Source organism: Tamandua tetradactyla, chromosome 7 (genome assembly GCF_023851605.1).
Source record: "Tamandua tetradactyla isolate mTamTet1 chromosome 7, mTamTet1.pri, whole genome shotgun sequence".
Classification (NCBI taxonomy): domain Eukaryota; kingdom Metazoa; phylum Chordata; class Mammalia; order Pilosa; family Myrmecophagidae; genus Tamandua; species Tamandua tetradactyla.
Window position 1 is genome coordinate 68,009,806 of NC_135333.1, and position 25,924 is coordinate 68,035,729.

Consider the following 25,924-nt stretch of genomic DNA (forward strand, 5'->3'; position numbering starts at 1 on the left):
AAAATTTACTTTAATTTTCCATTAAGCTCACTCATGACATCTGTGAGGATGTTTCAAAGAAATAATGGGAGCAAAAGCGAGACAGAAGATGATAAGGAAGTGAATTGGAAGTGAGGGGAGAGTCTGCTTTCTTAGGAAGGAAGGGGACACAGGGTTGAAGCAGAGTTGAACAGTAGCACTTGCCATGTCATGCCCTCTTCCTGGCTCACATCATAGTGACTACCCATCTGCTGAAGATCCTCAAATCCTCATCACCAATCCAGACCTCTTCTGAGTTCCAAACTCATTTGTCCAACTGTCCAGCTGATGTCTTCAGTGAAATGTGCAGGCTCAAAAATCCCTGAATGAAGGGATCATCTTTCACCCTTAAACTGCTCTCATACCTGCTGACTCAGTGAACTCAACCATGATCCTTGGAGCAGGCAAAGCCTGAAACCAAGGTATTCACTCAGGTTCCTTCCTCCCACATATTCACCTTCTTCAATCAGCCACAGGCCTATAGAGTTTACCTCCTTAAACATCTTCTCAGTCTGCCCCTCCTCTCCATTCTTCCTGCTGATATCTTCATCTAGGCCCTGAGCTTTCTAGACACTTTTCTGTCTGTGGAACCACAAATTTTCTAGCTTTTTCTGCTCATTCGACTGTTAGCTATTGGAGAACAGAGGTCATATTTTATGCATCTCTTTTCCCAGATACCTAGAACAGTGTCAGGTACATAGTATAAGCTCAATAAATGTTTGTATAATTAATGTGCCTCCTATCAGGAGCATGGACTCAATTCTGGAAGCAATCTTGGTGACATTTAACTAGCCTCACTTGGATCCCCCTCCTTGCAAGGAGGCAAGGAAAGCATGATTTGAACACATGATAATTCACTGAGGCTAAGACCTTAATATGGGAATAAGAGTGACAGCTCTTCATGCCTGTTGCCAGGTATACACTGTCTACCTTGATTTCCTAGAGTAAGGGATCCAACTACTGCAGCAGATGGAGGCCCTCTGTGACTAGGAGGTGACTGCAGCCAAACCCCTTTGGTCAGTGACACACCAGGGAGAACTGGAAATTGGAAGGGCTGGCAAAGTCTGTGGGGTTTCTGAAGGAAATCACTTAGGGGGACTACCTCCTTCAAGCAATGACTTTGGTAAACCAGGGCTGATTACACTGTGTCACAGATGTGGGGTTGATCCCAGACAAAGGGCTCCATGAAAGGGTAAGACTGACAGATTGACTTAAAAGGGGGTTGGGTAGAAGATTTTAAAAAAAGTCTTGGCCCAGGTTCAATTGTGCCTGAGAAAGGGTCAAATAGCAAAAGTCTGTCCCAATGTCTTCTGTGAGAATCTAAAGTTGACCAAGCACTTCTCCTGAGGTTCCTAAGCTGAAAGCCTCTGTGATGATGGTTGGAAGAAATATGAATATCAGGAAAACTTGGAGAAGGGTGGGTTAAATAGGGATGGAACACTGGGAAGAGAGGGGCAAAGAGAAGATGTGCAAAATACTTTTCCATCAGAGGTCCTTAGGACCCTGTCATGGACCAGAATCAAGGAAATCCCAGGGGCTCCTGGGCTCTGAGAAAAGGTAAGGGGTGAAAGTCTGTTCATTTGTGGCTGAGGGTCTCTGGGTTCATGAGCTTCATGCATTTTTATGAGCTGGCCCATCATATGCATAAATTGCCCTGGGTGTGAGGGAAACCACAGTGCTGTTTCAAGCAGAGATGAATAACTCAGGCAGGCAATGTCATAAATTTAGCCACTCACAGGATGGTGTGTGTTAGGGGACAGAGATGGGTAGGAGGATTCAGGCTGCTATCAACAAGATGAATGAAAGCCATAAACTGATGGGAGTTACATTGCTCACTCTTGGCCCATGATTTCAGGCCACCTTGGCCCTCTGTGTGGGGGGGAAGTAAAAAAAACAAAACAAAGGAAAAGGGCACAATAGTAAGGGTTGGGGTCAGCAATTTTTGAAATGGTGCCATAAAGTTGCATTTGAGAAAACATTATTTGCTCTTTATTTTCTTTCAATCCTTCTCCTCATTCCCTTTTCCTTCTTCTCTTCTAGGACTGGGTATCCCACAGGCCAGTCTGGAGGAAGTAGACTGGTTTGATTCCCTACTTACATACTCATTGACTCTGCAACCTCAGCCATGGGACCAACTTCTCCATTGCTCAGCCACCTCATCTATAAGAAAGGGGTTAAAACTGAATGAAGCTGCATGTGAGAATGATAGAGGGAGGAGGGATGGGGACATAAATGAAATCAGAAAGAAAGATAGATGTTAAAGATCGAGATGGTATAATCTAGGAATGCCTAGAGTGTATAATAATAGTGAAATGTACAATGTACAAATTTTAAAAATGTTCTGGCATGAGGAAGAACAAAGGAATGTCATTACTGCAGGGTACTGAAAAAGATGATAATTAATACTTTAAAATGTCACCTTATGTGTGAGACTAAAGCAAAAAATGTTTATTTGTTACAAAATTTAGATTTTGACTAGAGCATTTCCTAATATAACTCATGTAGACAGTTTGATTGAATGTCATAAGTACTTGGAATCTCAGGTAGCACATGACATTTTGTTGGTTTGTCCAGAGTGATTCCCCGATGAATCCCAGAATGATTTGATCAGTGAATGAAAAAGTATTTACAAGCCCCCTTTGGGGAATGGTGAGAGTGGGGAGAAATTCAACTTCCCCAAGTTGAATTCTTGATATTCTCACAAGCAGTGTGGACAGCCAAAGCTATAGGCTGAGCCCCCAGTCTTGGGGTTTGTTCACATGAAACTTAACCCCACAAAGGATAGGTCAAGTCTACTTAAAATTTAGGCCTAAGAGTCACCCCCAAGAGAGCCTCTTTTGTTGCTCAGATGTGGCCTCTCTCTCCAGCCAACACGATGAACAGTCTCACCACCCTCCCCCTCTCTGCCTGGGACATGACTCCCAGGGGTGTGGACCTTCCTGGCAACATGGGACAAAGATCCTGGAATGAGATGAGACTCAGCATCAAAGGACTGAGAAAAACCCTAGAATGAGCTGAGAATTAACATCAAGGGATTGAGAGAACCTTCTGGACCAAAAGGGGGAAGAGTAAAATGAGACAAAGTGTCAATGGCTGAGAGATTCCAAACAGAGTCAAGAGGTTATCCTGGAGGTTATTCTTACGCATTAAGTAGATATCACCCTGTTGTTCAAGATGTAGTGGAGAGGCTGGAGGGAATTGCCTGAAAATGTAGAGCTGTGTTCCAGTAGCCATGTTTCTTGATGATGATTGAACAATGATATAGCTTTCAGAATGAGACTCTGTGAATGTGAAAACCTTATGTCTGATGCTCCTTTTAGCTACTATATCAACAGAAGAGTAGAACATATGGAATAAAAATAAATAATAGGGGGAACAAATGTTAAAATAAATTCAGTTTGAAATAGTGGTAAATGAAAGCGAGGGGTAAGGGGTATGGTATGTATAATCTTTTTTTTCTCTATTATCATTTTATTTCTTTTTCTGTTGTCTTTTTATTTCTTTTTCTAAATCGATGCAAATGTACTAAGAAATGATGAATATGCAACTATGTGATGATATTAAGAATTACTGATTGTATATGTAGAATGGAATGATATTTAAATGTTTTGTTTGTTAATTTTTTTTTAATTAATAAAAAAAGTTAACAAAAAAAAAAGAAAGAAAGAAAGGGGTTAAACATAGTGGTGTCATGGATTGAATTGTGTCCTAGCCACAGATCCTGCAAATGTGAACTCATTTGTAAATAAGATCTTTCAAGATATTATTAGTTAAGATGAAACCAAAGTGGATTAGGGTGGGTCCTAATCCAATAGGATTAACCAGTGTCTTTATAGAGAGGATATTTGGGCAGACAGTGGTGACTAATGCAGAAACAGAGACAGCCATGTGATGGAAGAGGCAGAGATTGAGTTAAGGATCACTGTCAAGCCACCATCTGAATCAACAGGCTTCAGAGAAAGCACAGCCTGATGACACCTTGATTTTGGACTTCTAGCCTCCAGAACTGTCAGATAATAAACACCTGTTTAAGCTAACTAGTCTGTAGCACTTTGTTACAGCAACCTTGGCAAGTGAAAACAAGTGCCAACCGTAGGAGATTGCTGCTAGGAAGATGAAATAACATGTTGAGAACTGTGCCCAACACAGTCACAATCCAATACTTGTTACCTAGTATCATCATCATCATTGCCATCATCATCAACCTTATCATTTATCATTACCATCACCAGGGACCGTAACCCTAACTGAGATACATCGTATAAGGTTTCCTCGTCAAGTACTCTTTGGGCAATGATTCCTACAGCCCAAACCCAGATGCTGCTCTTCCTGCTCCAAAGCTATGCAACCATCCTGCCTGACCTCCTTCCACCATTGTGGTTCTGTTTTCCCCTCAGACACAGCTGCTCAATGCTCCCTCCTCCCTCTGCTGGGCCAGACTGTTCCTACTAAGACTTCTCACAAACCCTATGTGCAGAAACCTTTACTGACTTGTTCACTCTCTCTCTCTCTATCTCTCCTAAAATATCCTTCTCCAGGAAACCTTCATGGCCTGATCAGAAGAGTGAGACCAGCATGTGAATGCATATCCCACTCTTCACAGAGCTTATGCCCTATGTCCATGACCTCAGACCCCAGAATGGAAGTGGTCCCACAGCCCAAGCCCACACAGCCTGCCCAGGGCTAAGCCTCTGTGCCCTGCCTCTCAGCCTTGTGGGCTACCCATACCTGGCTCCCAGAGCCCTTCAGAGATAGAGAAAACCTTTCAGGGATTGGGCCTCAGTCTAGAAGGGGACTCTTGGAAAAGAGACATGGCATGGGGTACTCAGGTGGCCACTCAGGTAGCTAAATCTACAGGCAGCCCGAAGCCCAGGACAGAATCCTGTGGAATTTATGGCTGGTATGGAGAACATTCTTTATCTTTCCCACTGTTAGGGTTTCCCAACAGGACACACAAAAATAGACTCTGCTTCCTCTCCCCTCCTGAGGTCCAGCCACTTACTCTTCTCTCTCTGTCCCCCCAGTTAGTGTGCTGCCTCACTTACCCTATTTCTTGGCTGGCTACCTTGACCTCCCTGGGCTCCAGTACTGGACTGAGCTTCTCTCTCTTCTTTCCCATTCCTCACCCCAACTGTTCTACTGTACCACTGGCTGGAATTGACAGTGCTTCTCCACTCACTTTCTCAGTGGAGGAACCCCTCTATATTGTGGTAGCAGTAAATGAGCTTTAGATGGGTTGCTACAAAAAAGGTGTGAGAGCCTCAGCAGGCAAGACACTGACACTCTCCAGGCCTCAGTCCAGGAGGAGGCTGGCCTGAAAGACATCAGCATCCTCCTCCTGTATGATATGAATGACTCACTGATTTACAACCTTATCTAGAACCATGCACAAAGACCTTAAGCTGAATAACTTGGAAACTGGGCCATTGCCTCCAAGGCTTGGCAGAATTATGGCTGGGACCTTGTCTACCACCATTCAGTCCCTTGCTTACTCCATTTCAACCTCACCAGCTTTCTTGCTCTTCTTTGACCCTACCAAGCTAGTTTCCACCTCAAGACCTTTGTATGGCTCCTTCCTCCCTCTCTAACCATTTGGATCCTTTCCTTATCCTTCAGGTCTCAATCCAAGCTTTGCCCCTTCAATGACATCTTTTCCAATTCCTATAGCCCATCCCCTAACCCTTACAATTCTGTCACAGCATTCATCACTATCTGAAATGGTCTTGAAATATATCTACTCTTTACCACTTTTGGGAAAACACAAGCTGGGTGAGAGCAAGAAGCGTCTGTGTCTTATTCACCACTGAATCTCCCTGCTTTGATCAACCTGGCCCATGGAATTCATTTGCATGTACAACTCAGTGGATGAATATCTGTTTGGAAATGATAGCCCAGCTCATTTTAGTTGCGCTCAATGCTCATACTGTTAGGAACTAGTATTCAATCCCTGGGCAGGTAATCTAGTTTCACATAGGAAGAACCCATACAACAATTTTGTGCCATGACCTCAGGTTACACACAGTAGGCACCAGTCCAACAGACAGGAGGTGTGGGGGTGAGAATGGGAATAAGGAAAATGCAGAAGATTCAACACCATAAGAAAAAAAAAAAAACATTCACATGAAGGTCCCATAAGCACGTGCCAATAAGAATAGCTTGTCTCACAGAAAGTGATACAAGGAAGTGTGCTAGCCTGGGAGTGGTACCCAGACATCTTTGGACCTACCCTCCTCCCTCCAGACAAGGAGCCCACAAACAGTCCTGTACTAATTATGAAGACCTCTGTTACAGAGATCTTGCAACCATACTCAGTTAATTGCTACTGGTGGTTTGTATCCCTTTCGGTCACATATGACTTCTTAGTCTAACCTGCAGGCCCCCAGCTTCAGTTTGGGGATACTGCCCTTATGTTTTAGCCCACAGAATGGAGAATCACCCTGCAGAATATTTGTGCACAGTCTTGAAGTTCTAGATTAAATCCCCTTATTCCTTCTTTCTTCAAGCTCAGTGTTCCTACTTTCCATAACTTTTTCCTACTAAATAAACATGAAATCAGTGACTCTGCTCTCCTCTCGGAATCTATTCTCCTTTGAACCAAGATGACTTCCTAAGGGGATACTGACCCCTTACTGTATCAGGGGTAGGAGGGGAGACTGGGGAAGCAGGTCCTAAGTCCTAGAGAATGGAAAGAAGAGATACGCAGTTCAGCACACCATGGGTGTCGAGACCCCACAGAACAGAGGCAGCCACAGTGGAAGGTTGAGATTGGAAGGGATATCTAGGGCAATGCTGCTGGTCTCTGCACTTGCTAATCTGTACTGCTTAGGGGGCTTTTAAAAAGCACAGATTGCTGGCTGGCCCTGCCCCAGAGAGACTAAATTGGGATCTTGGGTATGAAGAAATCTGTTTGTGAAAATGCCTCCCAGAAGATGCTAAAGATCAGCCCAATTTGGGAAACACTGTTCCTCAGGACTCACCCCTCTCTTGTTTTTGTTCCAGGACTATATTCCTGGGGCTTGTCCCTGTGTGAACAGATTCTCTGAGAGGAGCACACAGAGTGGAAACAAGCTTGGAGACAATTCTCATGCACAGTGTCAACACCGAATGTGCCATGTCAGCTGCCAACACTTCCTCTCCTCCCCGCCCCCCCACCCTCCGGCTGAATATAGGGCTAGAGCAGACACTCATTAAACTGACTCCAGGGATGAATTTCAGATCCACTGCACTATCTCAGCAGCTCATGGGGTAAGAAGGGCAAGAGCCGAAGGTCTGATTTCCACACCATTTATTTCATTTGCCAGAGAAGACCTAGACATCATCTAATTATTTTGCTTAATTTATGCAGTTAACTTGCATTTCACGAATTTATTGGGCTTTTAAATGTCCCATTACCTCTAGAGCACTATAAAGGGTACAATATTTAAATTTTACTCCCTAAGAGATGGTCACTCCACTGTCCTCCATTCAAAGGCAGAGGTGGCAGGCTTCTCAATATGAAAAAAAAATGACCCTTTGAAATGCGTTGGTAAATTTTATCTAAAGATTGTGCCTCTGAAATAGATTTCCCATGCAAATGAATAAATAATATCTCTTGCCAATATCCATGTGTTCTAGTAAAAGGAGAGGAACATCGATCACTGTTCTGCTGACAACCACCACCCATTCTGGACTCAACCCACAGATGGCATGGGCTCTGACGCCATGCACAGCATACAACTAACATCATGCTTGCTTTGAACTAGGACCCATGAGAAACCGTTTTCAGCAACTTGTAACAACAATAAACTGGCAAAAAGATACTGAAGTTAGCCCTCATCATGGCATTGGGTAACAATGAACTCCCTTAGCAGGCGATATTTATTTATTTATTGGTTTGGTTTCAGATTTTGTTAACTAATAGAGAATAGAAGTTAGTTGTTCTTCCTCTTCATTAAAAACAATGGGCCAGAACAAATGGGATGGAAGCCCAGCAAGGAAAATTACATAAGACGTGGAGAAGCATTTCCTAGATCTTCCCCAAACCTGGGAACATGGGTCACAGGAGAAGTTCTCAATTATGCTTCAGGAGTATAAGATAATTTCCAAAGCTGGGCCCTGGCACTTCCTGTAGACATACCCAGAGAAAACATAACACATACTATTCAGCAACTGGTTCTGAAATTTAAAAATGAAATAACCCATAAAAAGGATCACTCCTTCTTGATTGGAATGCAGGTTAAGTGAGATCATGCCCCCACCCTTTGTGCCTTTTCTTTGGCTTTTGCACTCTCTATGACCAAGAGTCACCTTTGTCCTGCTCTGCTGAGGGCCTCTTGGACAGAGCCAAAGGATAATGGCAGAAGTCTATGTCCTTGACCTGCTCAGCTTTGGCTAGGTGTGGGCATCAGCTCAGCAGACCCAGGTAGTTTCTGCCCAGCTTCATTCTTTCTTTTATCACCCCATAGGGCCCAGGACAAGGCTGTACTCACAGAGGGAGAACTTGGAGCATCATTTTTAGGTCCAGCATAGGAGGTTGGGTTGGACCAAATCCATGAATCCTACTCAGACCTGCCATCTTATGGGCAAGGAAGAGAAGGACCAGGGGCCTGAGACCAAGAGTCCAAACTCCTACCCTGTGAGGCTGACAACAGACCCACTGTGTTGCTGGGTTCTCACTTATCTCATCTTACTCTCCATCCATGGACTTTGCCTTTAGCCCTTTTCTATTCCCTAGAGAGTGTTGAGCACAGAGAAATTATGTTTAACACTCAAGAAAAGTTAAGATTCATTAATAGTCTGGTTGAGTCAGGCCTCTCAGGTGCCAGTGGTGGTGTGTTCTACATGCATGCCCTCCTACCTCCAGCCCAGGCAATTGAGAAGAGGTACTGACAAGTCATTTTAGAAGTTGTGCATTTAATGATGGTTAGATATGCATCTACTGTGTCCTGGGGACCATGCTGTGGTCTTTGTACCTTCTCGGTGTCATGAGAAGATAGATGAGTAATTAAACAGAACAGTGCAGGTGAGAAATTGCTGTGATATAGCCAGGCCCAGGATGCCATGGAAGTATGGTGGAGGAGTACTTTATATCTTTGAAAAAGGTTCAGGAATATTCAGGTGTGTTTGCAGGTATGTACATGTGAGTGCATGCATGCACACACACATGCTTGGTGGTCTGGGCATGCCCCAGAGGACCAATCCTGCCTAGTTCAAGTAGTGATCCAAGATTGATTGCTCCATCTTTGTTTAATCTAGCGTTCATAAATTCATTTGATCATGGAATTTCTTTGGTAGCAAATTACCTAGTTCCATTGCAGTTTGTGAAAAGTTGCTTTACCCCATTTTACCTCTGAGCAGGACTGGAAGCCTCTCCTGCTCCCTATGATATTATTTTTTTCTTCAGTCAGCAAATGGTGATTTAACCATAAGCCAATCAATCATTCTTCTCATTGATGACCTTCCACAGGCCCTTCACCTCTATTCTTTCCATGAATGTAGTATATTCATAATGCACAGAGGGTACAAGACTCATTAGGCTTCAGGGAGGGGGCGGGTTCGGCTGGAACCTACTTACCCTATCTCCTGACTCTGACTCTCAAACTGTTACTGGCCCAAGGCGAGGACTTATCTTCATGGCTCTTCTAGCCCATTACCATCTACCTCAGTCTCTGCTGCTGGGCTATCAGGACAGCAGCCTTGCTTTCTACACTCAATTTCTCAATCCCCAGCTTATGCCTCAAGAAGGATCGCCATCCATGATTATTTCTCTAGTTTCCCTCTTCCTTTTGTGTCTGTTATCAATTGAATCGTGTCCCCCAAAAAGATACATCCAAGTTCTAACACCAGTCCTGTGAATGCAACCCTATTTGTAAATAAGATCTTTGAAGATGTGGTCAGAAAAGATGAGGCCAAACCAGATTAGGGTGGACCCTAATCCTTTATGACTATGTCCACATCATCAAAGGAAATTTGGAAACAGTAAGACATAAACAAAAACAGAAAGAGAGAGTCAGAGACAGCCATGTGATGGAGGCAGAGATTGAAATACACCACAAGCCAAGGGATATCATGATATCATGGATGGCCAGTCACTGCAGAGCCCTAGAGACATCAAAGGGGACATGGCCCTGCTGACACTTTGATTCAAACTTCTGACCTCCAGAACTGTGAGACAATAAACCTATTTTATTCTGTTATTCATTCATGAGATTTTTTTTACAGCAGCCCTGGAAAAGTAAGACACCTTCCCTCTCATATTTCTCTTCCTGAAAAAACCAGACACATTAGCAGGACCAGCCCAGACATGAGAAGCTCTGTGCCCAGAAAGGGTTCTAATCAGAGCCCCAAAAAGAGACCAAGCCCTGCCTCTTCTCACTTGGAGCAGGGGGGACAGAGTGGTGTGTTTGCTTGGGGTAAGCCCTTCGGCAGCCTGCCCAAGACCCCCATCCCCCAAAGAAGTCACCATACATTATCTCCTTGCACTCCAGGCCCTGCTCACTGCATTGTGGGGGATGACAACTGAGGAATCTACAGCCTCAGCTGCTCTAGCCAGGCTTCAGCTCTGCACCGCAGGGGACAGGGACACCTTCTTCCATGTTACTTTCCACCAGGGGATTTTTCCAATGAGCTCAAGTCATCCCAAACACTGATACCCAGGAATGGCTGGAGTTGGCCCCCATGGCATCCCTTGCTTAACTCAAGAGCTTGCCTTCTTTCTTTCATCAACATGTGTTCCTATGCCCTGGACAAAGGGCAGCCAGGGCTCTCTGGGATCCCACACTGTCAGATTAGACATTGTAGGTGATGTGGTACATTTTGACTGTATCTGATGCAGAGACAGAACAGTGATGATCAAAGCTTGGAAAGAAAAAGGAAAATTACTTCCCTGCAGAGTAGCAGATGGGAAAAAACTACAGGATGACAAATACCTGGTAGAAATGAGGAGACTTCCCTCCCTCCTGCTCTCTCCTTCATTCCCTTCCTTCCATCTTTATTCCCTATGCAGTCAGTAACAGCTGATAAGAGAGAAGAGAGTGGCAGATGGGAAGAAAAAATAGCCTAAAATTTTGCTGTCTCCAAAGGGAATGTCTTCACTGTCCTCTTCTTTCACCCCTTCTTGAGTTTGGGGAAGAAAATATCAGGCAGTTATGGGAAGTCCACCTTACAGTTAAAAGAGTGTCACTCCTGATTTGCATAGAGGAAGCATTCTGGAAACCCAGTTCTAGACTCAACCTTACAATCTGCTTGCAGTGTGACCTTGCACAAGTCAGGAAACTATTTAAATTTCTCATTAACAGATTTTATCTTCAAAAAAAAAAGATTCTCTGAACTCCACTTGTGACTACTACCATCTCCTTTCCTCTCCATGGCCTCCAAAAGCTAACCACTGATACATTCTTAAATGAAGGCTCCTTAGTGGTTAATATTGATTAGTAGATTAGTAGACAGTACCTCTGCTGGTATCACCATCCTGAATCTTACGATCTGTTCACTGACCCAGTGAGAACTCTCCTTTTGTGAAAAGATCACACAGATATACTTAAATGTAGTAATCAACTCTGAGAATTATACAAATGCAAGAACTACTTTGGCAAAATATTGATATCTTTAATGGAGACAGCAGATAGGAGTCAAACCACCTTCCTCCAAATACCCTCAGTTCACGGTGTCACCATAAACTCGTCACATTCCACTTCAGTCATTTCTCAGTCTTGGTACCATCCAAGATGGTGAGTACCCTGAGAGCAGCAGTTGAAACTTACTCATCTTCTGCTTTCTGGTGTTAAGGGCAAAGTAATGCAGTAAGTGTTGGATGGATTGAACTGGATTTGCTCCTCCTTTACAGGAAGTTGCATCCATGAATATATGGAAATTACTGCCCAGAAACAAGTTCTCCTTCAACTGTGGTCCCACACCATATTGTCCAAGTCTCCTATTCCTCCACAGAGGCAACAGAGTACAGAAGTAAGAGCGCACATGAGGGAATTGGGAGACCCGGGCTCTAGTCACAGCTCCATTCCTTGGTGACCATGCGACCTTAGACAAGTCACTTGGCTTGAGACTATGTTTTCTTATCTGTAGGAGAGAGAGAAAGCACCCAGATGCACCAAGAGGTAATAGTTATAAAGCTCAGTACTATTATAAACTCACATTTATAATTATAAATAATTATATTATTTATAATTGTGACTTTTTATTATAAAAAAGTGACTTTTTATTATAAAAAAAAGTTTATTTATAATAAAAAGTCACTTGTGACTTTTTATTATAAAGTCACAAGTGGAGTCCATACAGTTTCTAGGTATCTATTGTGCACTAGGTACTCCAGAAAGTACACTTCCATATACTGGTCTCATTCCATTAAATTCCCATAGTCCAGAATTGGGAAGAGGGGGATAACAGGGAGGGAGGAATGGGCAAAGTATAGATGGCACAAGACTGGCCATAGGTTGATAATTAGTGACATTGGGTGAGGGAACATGAAGGTTCACTATACTCTTTTCTCTATTTCTGTGCATGTTTGAAATTTTCCAAAGTAAAAAAAATTGTTTAAAACAATTCCCCCATCAACCATGTAAGGCAAGTTTTACTTGTCCTACTTTACCCATGGGAAACTAAGATCAAGGCAAAGTGTTGTGGATGCCATAGGATGCCATAGGGGCAGACAGTGGCCTGGGGTTGGGGTCTCCTACTGCCATGCCATCTCCAACACTGACCCCAGCTCCCCAACTGTGGGGAGACCACTGTCATGTGTGGCTGGTTCCTGCCTGCTCAGAACAACCCTTGCCCTCAGAAAGGGGTCTTTGAAGGCCTACGTTCACTTCCAGAGGAGGAGGATCACTACAAGGAAGGGAAGCTATGAAGAGCTCTCTCCCTTCTTCTCCTGTGCCAGGGAACCCTTTCCACATTCCACCAAAAAAATACAAAGTCACTGTCAACATTTGTGTATATCTGCTGAGTTCCCAGGGACACTGGGCAGGTGCTGCAGAAGGATGTGAAAGTGTACATCGTGCAGGCCTATCCCGCAGCCTCATCCTCTAGCCCACTAACAATAATATTTTTAAATTGATTAAGAACATGTAGAGCCAAAAGATCATCAAGGCCATCTTCATCCTCAAAAGGGGTTGCTCTAGAGTGGAAAGGAGACCTGTCACCATTCTGTATTGCAAAGGAAGGAACTCGTGTGTGTATATGTGTGCATATGTGTGTCAGAGAGAGCTGAGCAAGAGAGTCACACTTCTCAAAGCCACCCTAGGGACATGCTCACCAGCTTCTCTGGTGATGGCTGCAGCTTGTGTTTGTTTAGAAGTTCAACTCTGGATGTATACAATTCCGCAAATAACCCCTTGAAAGGAAAAAAAACAGAGAGCAAGGGACATCAACAGTACTCGAAAGCTTGGAAACAGAGTCAACCATTTTCTTTACTATGCACATATTTTGCCAAAGCCCTTATCCTGGAAATGTTTCCTGCTCCACCACTTTAATTGCTGCAAGCCTGCTCATTCTGTGAAAGTCTCCGAATGAACTGTGTTTTCTCATCCCACACATTAGCTTTCTAAGTGTGGGACCAAACTCCTTCAGCAACATTTTGGTTGGTCAAACTAGAAGACATAAAGAGCTTGGCAGTCACCTGTCTAACCTCAGATGCCCCCACTGGTGCCTATTGTGCAAAATGCTATATCCCCACACTTCCTCCACATGGCACTTCTGAGTGCTGCATGCCAGCCCGGAGCTAGAAGGGAAGCCCCTGAAGGTTTTAGAAAACCTTGTCCCTTCAGTTCTACATCTGTCTCTAAGTAATGAACTCTTCAGGCCATGCTTGGATTCCCACTGCACAAAATTCTTGATAGCTTTCTAGGTTTTTCACAGAGCCAGGAGGTGCTCAGAGAGTCAATGCTAAACCCATAATCATGCCCCCATTCTCTGACCCAAGAAAATATATACATACAAAAAAAATGTCCACTTTAACACACTGGAAAAAAGTCAAAGCCAAGCTCTATAATTGTGGTCCATTTGCAGGCACGTTGTGTTGTCAGAGCATTCTCAGGGAGGCTGTTCATGCCACATGTGAGTGGAGGCCACACTGATGATGGGGTGACCATGAGACTTACTGCAGTCTGTGCGTTTCTGAACACTTTTTTTTTTTTTTAACATTTTTAATTTTGAAATGTAACATATATACAAAAGGCAATAAATTTCAAAGCATATTATAACTAGTTATAGAACAGATTTCAGAGTTTGATATGGGTTACCATTCCCCAATTTCAGGTTTTCCCTTCTAGTTGCTCCAGGACACTGGATATTAAAAGAAGCATAAATATAATAATTCAGCAGTCGTACTTATTTGTTAAATCTTACTTATAACTCTTTCTTCTCCTTTGATCTTTCTCCCAATCTTTAGTGGTATTTGGGCTATGCTCATTCTGATATTTTCATGTTGGATAAGGATATTGACAATATGGGATAGGGGGATGGAACTGACTGATGTTTGTGAAGAGACTGGCCCCTCTGGGTTTCAGGACTTATCTGGCCTAGGAACCATCTGAGGTTGTAGGTTTCTGGAAAATGACCTTAGTGCATGAGACTTCTTTATAATCTCAGATAGAGCCTTAGGTATTCATTCTTTAGGGTTAACAGGAATGGTGTTGGCTGGAGCTTGGCCCAACACGGTAATTAGCAGTATCTAGCTGAAGCTTGCATAAAAGTAGCCTCCAAAATAGTCTCTCCAGTCTATTTGATCTTTCTTAGCCACTGATACCTTATTTTGTTACATTTCTTTTCCCCCTTTTGGTCAGGAAAGCATTGCCAATCCCAGGGTTCCAAGGCCAGGCTCATCCCTGGGAGTCACATCCCATTTTGCTAGGGAGATTTTCACCCCTGTATGTCTTGTTCCATATAGTGGGGAAGGTAATGATTTTACATGCAGAGTTGAGCTTAGAGAAGGGATGCCATATCTGAGCAACGTAAGAGGTTTTCTGAAGCCATTCATAGGCATAATTATGGGTAGACTAAGCTTCTCTGCCACAGAAGTAACTTTCATGAGAGCAAGTCTCAAAATCAAAGGCTTGGCCTATTGGCTTAGAAATCCCTAATATTTGAGATGGTATCAATAGTTTCTGCAGTGGGAAAGTTTAATAGTTCCACATTTCTTCTCCAATCCCTCAAGGGACTCTGCCAGTACTTTTTAATTATCTGCCGAACATACTCTGGGATGTATCCAGGTATTACATTAAGCTGTACAGAATTATAAGCCCTCATTCTGGGCACCATGTGTTTGGGTTGTCTAAAGTAGCTATCAAGACAGGTTGAGTTAGATTATGTGCTACAGAAAATTTAGATTTTGGACAAAATAAATTTCTCTTTCTTTGGTCTCATACAGTAGGTAAAGCTCTGAAATACAGGCAATATCATTTTTACCCTGTACTCTGATTTAGCTTAGTCCCAACCAGACTGGTTTCACTCTCATCTCTTATCAGACCCTGATCTATTTTTCTGTTTCTTTAACAGTAGCTATATGTAGCAATGCTGACTTTCAGAGGTGTAGAACTCTAACTCTGAGACTTAGGTGTCACACTGGTACCCAAAGTTTCAGGGAAATACCAGGTTCTATATATACAGTACAGCATCTCAAGATCTAGAAATAACATTTACAGCTCCAGACTAAGTGTGACTGCTATGAGAGCCTACAATCCAGGGCCCAATTGTCTTACAGGTATTTTCTAAGAGAGACCATAGAATATTTGTTCCGTATTTCTGGCTTATTTTACAGCACATAATGTCCCCAAGGGTCACTGACTACATTGCATGCCTCACAACTTCAGTCCTTTCTGTAGTTGCATGATATTCCATCATACATACGCACCACAGTCCACCATTCTGCTTCTTTGTATTTGCACCCTTCAGCCATCTCCATCTATTGGATATCATGGATAACGTCCAAAGTAAACAATGCATGTCACACATTATCCTCACTTAGTTGTATAATCATCAACACTTCAATTTTAGACCATTTTCACTGCTCCAAAGAGAAAAATAACAGATAAATATACCCTCACCAATTAGAAAATCCAAAACTCTCCTTCATTCTTGTCCTTCCCCACCAATTATTTCCCCGGTATTGCTGTGTGATACTGTAGAAGCATTTCTGCTAAATATAGGCCATAGCATGCAATAGTGGTTTTCCCCCATATCCCTCTATTATTGACAGTTTGTACACAAGACTCATACCTTTGAAGTAGTTCATGCAAGAACTTACATTTGTAGTGTTAATCGTGGGATACATGGCTCTACACAACCTCTTTCAATCATATTCACCTTCAATATAGCAATATTACTTATAAATCCACTGATAAACTGCCTTTACTTCTATCCATTCCCTTACATTTAAGTTCAAATTCATTAGTTAACTGTTCACCCATCTCTAGCTTCTGTGTATTTCTAGGTTCCCTAGAGATACTCTACATTATAAACCTCTGAGTTTATCTTTACCAAGGTCATAACAGTGAAATCATACACTATTCATTCTTTTGTGTCTGACTTATTTCACTCAGCATTATGTCCTCAAGGCTCATCCACGTTGTCATATGCTTCAGAATCTCATTTCATCTTACTGCTGTATAATAATCCATTGTATGTATATACTACATTTTGTTTACCCATTTGTTTGTTGATGGGCACATGGGTTGTTTCCATCTTTTGGCAATTGTGAATAATGCCACTATGAACATCGGTGTGCAAATGTCTGTTTGTGCCACTGTTTTTAGCTTATCTAGGTATATAATGAGTAGAGGTATTGTGAGGTTGTAGGGCAACTTGATACTTAGTTTTCTAAGGGGCCACCAAACTGTTCTCCACAGCAGCTGTACTTATTCCCACCAGTAGTGAATAAGTATTCTAATTTCTCCACATCCTTTCTAATATTTGTAGTTTCCTATTTCTTTAATAGCAGCCATTCTTACAGATGTGAGGTGATATCTCACTGTAATTTTGATTTGCATTTCCCTTATAGCTAATGAAGATGAGCATCTCTTCATGTGCTTTTTAGCCATCTGTATTTGTTCTTTGGAAAAATGTCTATTCATATTTTTCGTATATTTTTTAAATTGGGTTGGTTGTTCTTTTGTTGTTGAGTTGTATGATTTCTTTAGGTAAATAAGTTATCAAACCTTTGTTTGTTATGTGGTTTCTAAATATTTTCTCCCATTAAGTTGGCTTTCTCTTCACCTTTTTAACAAAGTCCTTTGAGGCACAGAAGCATTTGATTTTGAGGAGTTCTTATTAATCTATTTGTCTTTAATGTTTGTGTTATGGGTGTCAAGTTTAAGAAGCCAATTCCCATTACTAGGTCTTGAAGAAGTTTCCCTATATTTTCTTCTAGGAGTTTTATGGGACTGGTGTTTATATTTAAGTTTTTGATCCACTTTGAGTTAATTTTTATATAGGGTGTAAGGTAAGGGTGCTCTTTCATTCTTTTGGCTATTGATATCCAGTTCTCCATGTCCACTTATTGAAGAGACTATTCTGTTCCAGTTCAGTAGATTTGGGTGCCTTGTTGAAAATCAGTTGACCATATATTTGGTGGTCTATCTCTGCACTGTCTATTTGATTCCATTGGTCAGTACTTCTATCTTTGTGCCAGTACTACGCTGTTTTGACCACTACAGCTTTATAATAAGTTTTAAAATCTTCTTTTTTAGGATATTTTAGCTGTTGGAGGTCTCTTTCCCTTCCCAATGAATTTGATAATTAGCTATTCCAAGTCTTCAAAGTAAGTTGCTGGATATTTTATTGGTACTGCTTTGACTCTGCAGATCAATTTGAGTAGAATTAACATCTTAACTACATTTAACCTTCCTGTCTATGAGCAAAGAATGTCTTTCCACCTATTTAGATATTTCTTTTAGCAATGTTTTGCAGATTTCTGTGTACACGTTCTTTACATCCCTGGTTAAGTTTATTCTGATCCTTTTAGTTGCTATTTTGAAAGGATTTTTCCCTTAATTGTCTCCTCAGGTCATTGCTTGTGTATAGAAACATTTACTGATTTTTGCACATTAATCTTGTATCCCACCACTTTGCAGGATTTGTTTCTTAGCTAAAGAAGATTTGTCATAGATTTCTCAGAATTTTCAAGTATAGGATCATGTCATCTGCAAATAATGAGAGTTTTACTTTTTTCTTTCCAATTTGGATGCCTTTTATTTCTTTTTCTTGTCTTATTGCTTTAGCTAGAACTTCTAGTACAATGTTTAATAATACTGGTGACAGAGGGCATCCTTGTTTCATTCCCAATATTAGAGAGAAGGTTTTCGGTCTCTTACCATTGAGTATGATGCTGGCTATGGGTTTTTCTTATTTTCTTATATTACTGAGAAAGTTTCCTTCAATTCCTACCTTTTGAAGTGTTTTTATCAGAAAAGGATGCTGAATTTCATTGAATGCTTCTTCAGCATCAATTGAGATGATTATGTGATTTTTCCCTTTTAATTTGTTAATATGTTGTATTACATTGATTGATTTTCTTGTGTTAAACTACCTTGTATTCATGATATAAACCCTACTTGGCCACAGTGTATAATTCTTTTAATGTGTCATTGGATTTGATTTGCTAGGATTTTGATGAGAATTTTTATATCTATAAGCATTAGGGACATTGTCCTGCAGTTTTCCTTTCTTATAGCATCTTTATCTGATTCTGGTATTAGAGTGATGTTAGCTTCATAGAATGAGGTAGGTAGTGTTCCTTGTTCTTCAAATTTTTGGAAGAGTTTGAGCAGGATTTGTGTTAGTTCTTTTGGAATGTTTGACAAAATTCCCCTGTGAAGCCAACTGGCCCTGGGTTTTACTTTGTAGGAAGATTTTTGATGACTGATTGATCTCTTTCCTTGTGATTGGTTTGTTGCAATCTTCTATTTCTTCTTGAGTCCATGTAAGCTGTTTCTGTGTTTCTAGGGAATTTGTCCATTTCATCTAAGCTGCCTAGTATGTGCGTGTATATAGTTGTTCATAGTATCCTCTTATGATTTTTTTAAATTCTTCAGAGTCCTATGATATTAATCCCCTTCTCATTTCTGATTTTGTTTATTTGCATTCTCTCTCCTTTTCTCTTTGTCAGCCTAGATATGGGTTCATTGATTTTACTGATTTCTCAAAGAACAAACTTTTGATTTTATTCATTCTATTGTTTTGCTGTTGTTGTTGTTATCCAATTCATTTATTTCTGCTTTAATTTTTGTTGTTTCTCATCTATTTGCTCTGGGGTTAGTTTGCTATTCTTTCTTTAGTTCCTCCAGGTGAGCAGTTAAGTCCTCAATTTTTGCTCTTTCTTTTTAATATAGGCATTTATGGCAATAAATTTCCCTCTCAGCACTGCTTTTGCCACATCCCATAAGTTCTGATATGTTGCATTCTCATTTTCTTTTGTCTCCAGATACTTATCAGTTTCTGTAGCTATTTCTTCTTTGGCCCACTGATTATTTAGAGTGTGTTATTTAATCTCCATATATTTGCGAAAGTTCTGGTTCTTTGCTAGTTATTGATTTCCAAATTCATTCTGCTGTGATCAGAGAAAGTGCTTTGAGTAATTTCAATCTTTTTAAACTTATAAAGAGCTGTTTTGTGCCCCAGCATACAATCTATCCTGAAGAACACTCCATGGGCACTAGAGCAGAATGTATATCCTGGTGTTCTGGGGTATAATGGTCTATATATGTCTGCTAGGTTTAATTCATTTATCAAATTGTGTAAGTTTTCTATTCCTTATTGATCTCTATCAATAGTGGTGTACCAAAGTCTCCCACTGTTATTGTTGAAACATCTATTGCTCCCTTCGTTTTGACCAATGTTTGTCTCATGTACTTTGGAGCTCTTTTCTAGGAGCATAAACATCAAATCAAAGATTTGACTGTTATTTCTTCTTGGTGAATTGTCTCTTTTATTACCATGTAGTATCCTTACTTATCTCTTATCATGTCTTTATATTTAAAGTCTATTCTGTCTGACATTAGTATAGCTATTCCTGTTTTCTTTTAATTACAGCTTGCATGGAACATCTTTTTCCATCCTTCTATTTTCAATATTTTTGTATCCTTGGGTATAACATGAGTCTCTTGTAAGAAACACATACATAGATCATATTTCTTAATCCGTTGTGCCAATCTGTATCTTTTAACTGGTGGGTTTAGTCCATTAACATTCAAAGTTTACTGTAAAGGCAGTTCTTGAATCGACCATCTTATCCTTTGGCTTTTATTTGCCAGATATATATATTCTTTCCTTTCTATCATTTATCCTTTATATAACACGTACTGGTACTCTTCAGTCCTATGCCATCCTCCAGACCTCCCTCTGTTGTCTTTCTTTTTCAGCTGACATAACTTCCTTTAATATGTCTTGTAGGCCTAGACTATTGTTGAAAAACTTTCTCAGCCTTTGTCTGTATGTGAAAATTTTAATTTCTCCTTCAGTTTTGAAGGACAATTTGGCTGGGTACAGAATTCTTGGCTGGAAGTCTTTCTCTTTCAGGATCTTAAATATATTGTATCACTGCCTTCTCGAACTCAGTCTTATCTGGTTTCCTACATAAAAAGTGAGTCATTTTTCTCTTGCTGCTTTCAGGTCTTTCTGCTTCTCTTCAACATTTGACAGACTGGTTAGTTTGTGTCTTGGAGTATGCCTATTTGGATTTATTCTATTTGGGCTTCATTGGGATTCTTTTATTTGCATATGTAAGCTTTTTATAAAGGTTGGGAAGTTTTCCCCCATTATCTCCTCAACTAATCTTCCTAGCTCTTTATTCTTCTCTTCTCCTTCTGGGACACTGATGATTCTTTTATTTGTGCATTTCATGTTGTGATCCAATTCCAATTTTCCCATCTGTTTTTTTTTTTTTTTTGGCCATTTTTTTTCTTTTCTGCATTCAAATTCAGTTGTCCTGTCCTCTAGTTTGCTTATTCTTTCTTCTGCCTCTTCAAATCTGCTGTTTTGTATCTCTAGATATTTTTAATTTGTTCTAAAATATCTTTCATCTCTGTGAGATCTGCTATTTTTCTATTTATTCTTTTGAATTCTTCCTTATGCTCTTCTAGTGTCTTCTTGACATGCTTTATGTCACTAGCCAATCTACTGAATTCATTTCAGAGATTTGTATGATCATCTTTGAGTAGTTATTCCAACTTCTGTGTCTCCTCTGGTGTTCTAATTTGGTCATTTAGCTAGGCCACCTCTGCATGCATCTTTATATACTTTGTGATTTTCTATTGGCATGTGGTTACCCTGATAGGGTTATTTTGAAAGTTAATTTCCCTTGCTCACCTAAGGTTTTGTGTTTGCATTGGAGGTCTCCTTTTATACTTGGTTTGTCAGTAATTCCTGACAAACTAAGGCCCAGACCTCATGTAGGGGATGCAACTCCACTTAAGGATCTGTTTGAAGCTAGATAAGCAGTTTTCCAGACTACACTTTCCATTTTTTTTCCAGAAGATGGCACTCTTGGGCCTCTTCTTCCATTTGGGACCACCTCTCCCTGATTGCAGCAGCTGGCTAAGCTGGAAGAGGATCTGGTGCAATTCCAGCCAGGTGCACTGGATGTGTGCTGAAAATATCCAGTCTCAATGTGTGCTAAAAGCTATCAACCCTGGGGATGGGGGATACGCAGTGTGCACCTTAGTGAGGATTCTGCTTGTGAACCCAATAGATCTGGTGGTTGCCAGGCTCCTATTTGGAATGACCTAGAGCTGTGGGACTGGGAATTTCAGCAACCCTTTTCTACAGCCAATTTGGAAATGCCTGCTGGCTATGTGTGGCTCAGGGCATGGCAATGTGGGGCAGGGCATGATGGTACAGTGTGGAGGCTGTAGGGTACAGTGTGGAGGACAGGGTGGAGGGCACAGTGTGGATGCTGCAGGATGTGGGGTGGAGGACAGGGTGGGGGTCCAGCTGATTTCCTTGTCCCTGTCTTCCTGTTCATTCAGTCCTGAGGGCTCAGGGCCTCCATATGGAAAGAAGAACGGTATGCTCTATGGCACCATCTGGATAGTTTTTGTGTTCAGGGAAAAAAAATTGCGGGCTTCCAGGTTCCCCACAGGAGCTCCTAGCTTTGGAGCTGAGGGGATTAATCTCTCAACCTAGTAGGGGCAGGCACTTTCTTGTACACTGACTCTTGTTCCTGGTACAGTCATGACCAAGCACATTCACCTCATTCTCTCTACCCCAATTCCTCCACGTTTTCATCCAGGACCTCCCTGTATAGTGTAGAAGACCCTCTCTGGTCACTTTCACCCTGGAACTGATGTCCCAGTAGTTTTTCTGTCACTTCTCTAGTTGTTCTGTGTAGCAGGGATGAACTCAGCCTATCCTTTTCTGCCATCTTCCCAGAAGTCCTTCTGAACACCTTTGATCTGTAAAGTAAAGTCCTTGAATTGAAGAATCAAGTTCTTAGAACAAGCATTGCCTTAGATTCCTTTTCTTTCAGGTCAGGTTTGGGTGGAGGGTGGAGGACGCCTTGAGGTTCCTCACTCAACAAGAGTGGGAATGTGGCAGGGAAGGGGTGTAGAGTCATGCACACCTATGTGTTAAAAAAAGCAACAAAGCCAAATGGAGTTTCTATGGCTAAGAGAGTTAAAATGGAGTTGGGAGGACATGTAGGAAGTTACTCTTACACATGCCACAGCCAGATATCACAAGCTTCGAAGGTATATAAAATAACAATGTTTCTGAGGACATCAGGTCACCGTGAACCAACCACAAGATAAAGAAATCAGAAAACTGTCTAAGTTGAAGGACATTTGGAAAGTCCCAAGGCACCATCATAATCTTTATAAGCAACTTATGTAACTGTATTCATCTGGGTTCTCTAGAGAAACAGAACCAAGAGGAGATATCTGTAAATATGAGATTATATAAAGTGAGTTACACAAAATGGGGATGTACAAGTCAAAATTCCATATGGCAGACCACTAACTGGCAACTCCAATGAAGGTTGTCAGTGAATTACACAGGAAAGGCTGGCCAACTAAAGAAGAAGTGAAAGTTCTTTCTTTTCCCTTAAAAGTCTTCAACTGATTGAATTAAAACCCACTGGTTAGATTCTCTTATTGACAAAGACACTTCCTTAGTTGATCGTAGATGCAATCAGCCACAGATGCAATCAACTGTCTAATGATTTAATAAACCAGCCTTCTGGTTTATTAACCAGTTCCATAATGTCCTTGCAGTAATGGTTAGGCCATTGCTTGCTTGACCAGACAACTGGGCACCATCACCTGGCCAAGCTGACACATGAATCTAACCATCACACTAATCTTCTCTCTCTTTAAAAACCCTTGCTTGGAAGTCCCAAGATGGGATGCAGTGTGGGTTGCTACCTGAATCTGTGCCTCCCAAATTGCAGTTTGACCCCAAATAAATGCTATTGTTGCCCTGCAGCTCAGGTTATAATTTCTCAGTAGAAAGTGTGCTTGTGTGCACTCATGATCGCAGGGGTGAGGAATTCAAGAAAGCAGCAAAGACCCAAATTCATCAAAATCTCTGCCTACTAACCTCACAGAGAGGAATAACATCCACCTTGGGCAAAAATCTAGAATTAAGATTTTTAAGGCTAATTTGGGAGCACCTAGGGAAATAATGATCAGAAAGGGCCAACATCATCTTAGAACAGGTCATGCCATTATGACTTCCCTTCTGTTCGGAACCACTACATAATGTTGTGGTTGAATTTCAGCAAGGTTTGTTTTATGAATTTAATTTTTAAATAGGCTATGCATTTACATGGTTCCAAAAGAACAATATATCCACGGTGAGGAGTCTCCTTCCCATCTCTGACTCCCAACTGCCCAATTCTCATCCTAGCTCCTCAACCCCTATAGGTAACTGCCTAAATAGCCTTAATTGCTTGAATAATCTGAATAAAAATGCTTATATATTTATTCACATTTTCCTCTTTTTCACACTAGGAGAGGTAACCTATATATCTTGTTCAGTACCTTCAGCAAGGCTTTTGGTGAGGGCTTGTATTCTCTTTGTGGTCAAGGTGGAAAAATTGGGCCTGGATGGCCATGTAGTGCCTAGTCCAGCACAGAACCAGAAATGGAATCTAGTTCTGTTGACTTTTTGTCCTGGGTCTTTTCCTCTGTATTGCCCTGTGTCCTGGATTAAGAAACCCAGAATCTCACATAAGGGAGAATTTCTGACACTCTGGCAGGGTGGAAGAAGTTTATTCTCTTCAAAACTTTAAAATCTCCCCTGAGAATCTTGCATACACCACACATTTGCTTAATAAACCTCATCCCCATAGAACATGCAAAGGTAAACTTTGAGCCCATGGCTCTTTAAATGACTATGCAAAACCCCAGCCCAATGCATGGCACATGAAGTGGTCACATCATAAAATAAGTATCGGTTGAATCTGAATGATTGCTAAATTTCAATTTAATGGAAACTAGATTAAAGAGATTAATGGTAAATAGACCGGGAACTGGCCCGATTCAGGCCTCAAAGGTTCACCGTGGTAGCACAAGCCATTGTTAGGCTAATGATGATGTCCTACTCTTCTGCCAGGAAAACAGAAACAACAGTTTCTTCTTATTCAATATTTGCCCTGTGGATTACCCAGGCCCTAATGGTTATCTGCTGGCAATATTCAGAACTGCCCCTTGATAGAGCTGAGCTGGAAGAGCAGGCAGGGTGGAGGTCAAAGGACCAAGCAGGGTTTGGAGAAGAAACGAGATATAATTTCCCAGTGCCGCCTTCACTGTCCATCTCCTGTTTTCTCCAGGGACAACTATTTTCCCCCACTTTCCCCCAGAGTCTCCCCACCAACCACAGGTCCTCTGCCCTGTGTTCACACTGACCTCAGCAAAGTCACATTTCTTGAGCATTTGCCCCAGTCACATGCAAGATAGAACAATATTTACACAGAAATGCCAAAAGTAGAGGAGAACTTCCTGGGAATTAGCTGTTGCCTTTGGATGTTGACTACTAGTGTAGATAACTGTAAGTTTGCAGTAGCTAGTGGGCAAAGACAAGGAGAGTAAAACACAACTGTTGTGGGCTGGTAACATTCTAAATTAATCTGCAAGGTATATGTCTTTTCCGGTCCACAGGAGAATCTCAGCACAAGCCCTCAAAGAGTGAACTAGGTTGTCATCCTAATCTTTCCTGAGGGAGCCAGCACCCTTTCCTTAGGGAGTCACAGCCTCCATATAATCATGTCAACCCTTCCCACAGACAACCCTGGAAAATCTCTCCCAGCTAACCAGAATTGATGGAACTTAACCACTTCTGGCAGCAAACAGCATTGTCTCAAAAACAGAAAATGGCTGGCACAAGCCTCCCTCCCCAGGTCACAGCCTTCTGTCAGTGGCAGTGGCCACCTCTTCCCAGAAGAAGCCCTCCCTGGGGAGGGAGTGGAGCTCTTTAAGACAGGGGTCTCCCAGGCTGCCAGGACCCACATCCTATCTTCCAGGGTAACCCTTCTGTGCACCATCTTGCTTCATTCCTCACCCACTTCTCCAGATACTCACCGGGGACCAGACACGATGCTTTTCCCAGTTCCAAAGCTGAAGAGGGCGAGGGGGAAGAAGAGGCATTAGCAAGAGCCACCAGAGACCTCTTTGAAAGGAGAAGATGATACTCAAGCACCTTGTTATCATAGGAAGAAATAAATTTTAGAAAGGCATCTAGGCATAGAAAGATGATCTCATGGACAAATGGAGAGAAAGGAAAAGAGCATTCTGTTTTTTGGACTTGAAACAAACAGGCTCAACAATAGGCTTTTTAGACAGGGGTGAACAGCACACCCTGTTGGTTCCAGAAGCACCAGGCCACAAAGCAAGACAAAGCATGGCTCCCTGTTCACAACAATTATTCAGCAAAAAACTCAGGTCACAAAATGTACATACAGTATATGCCATTTTATTTACTCACAGAG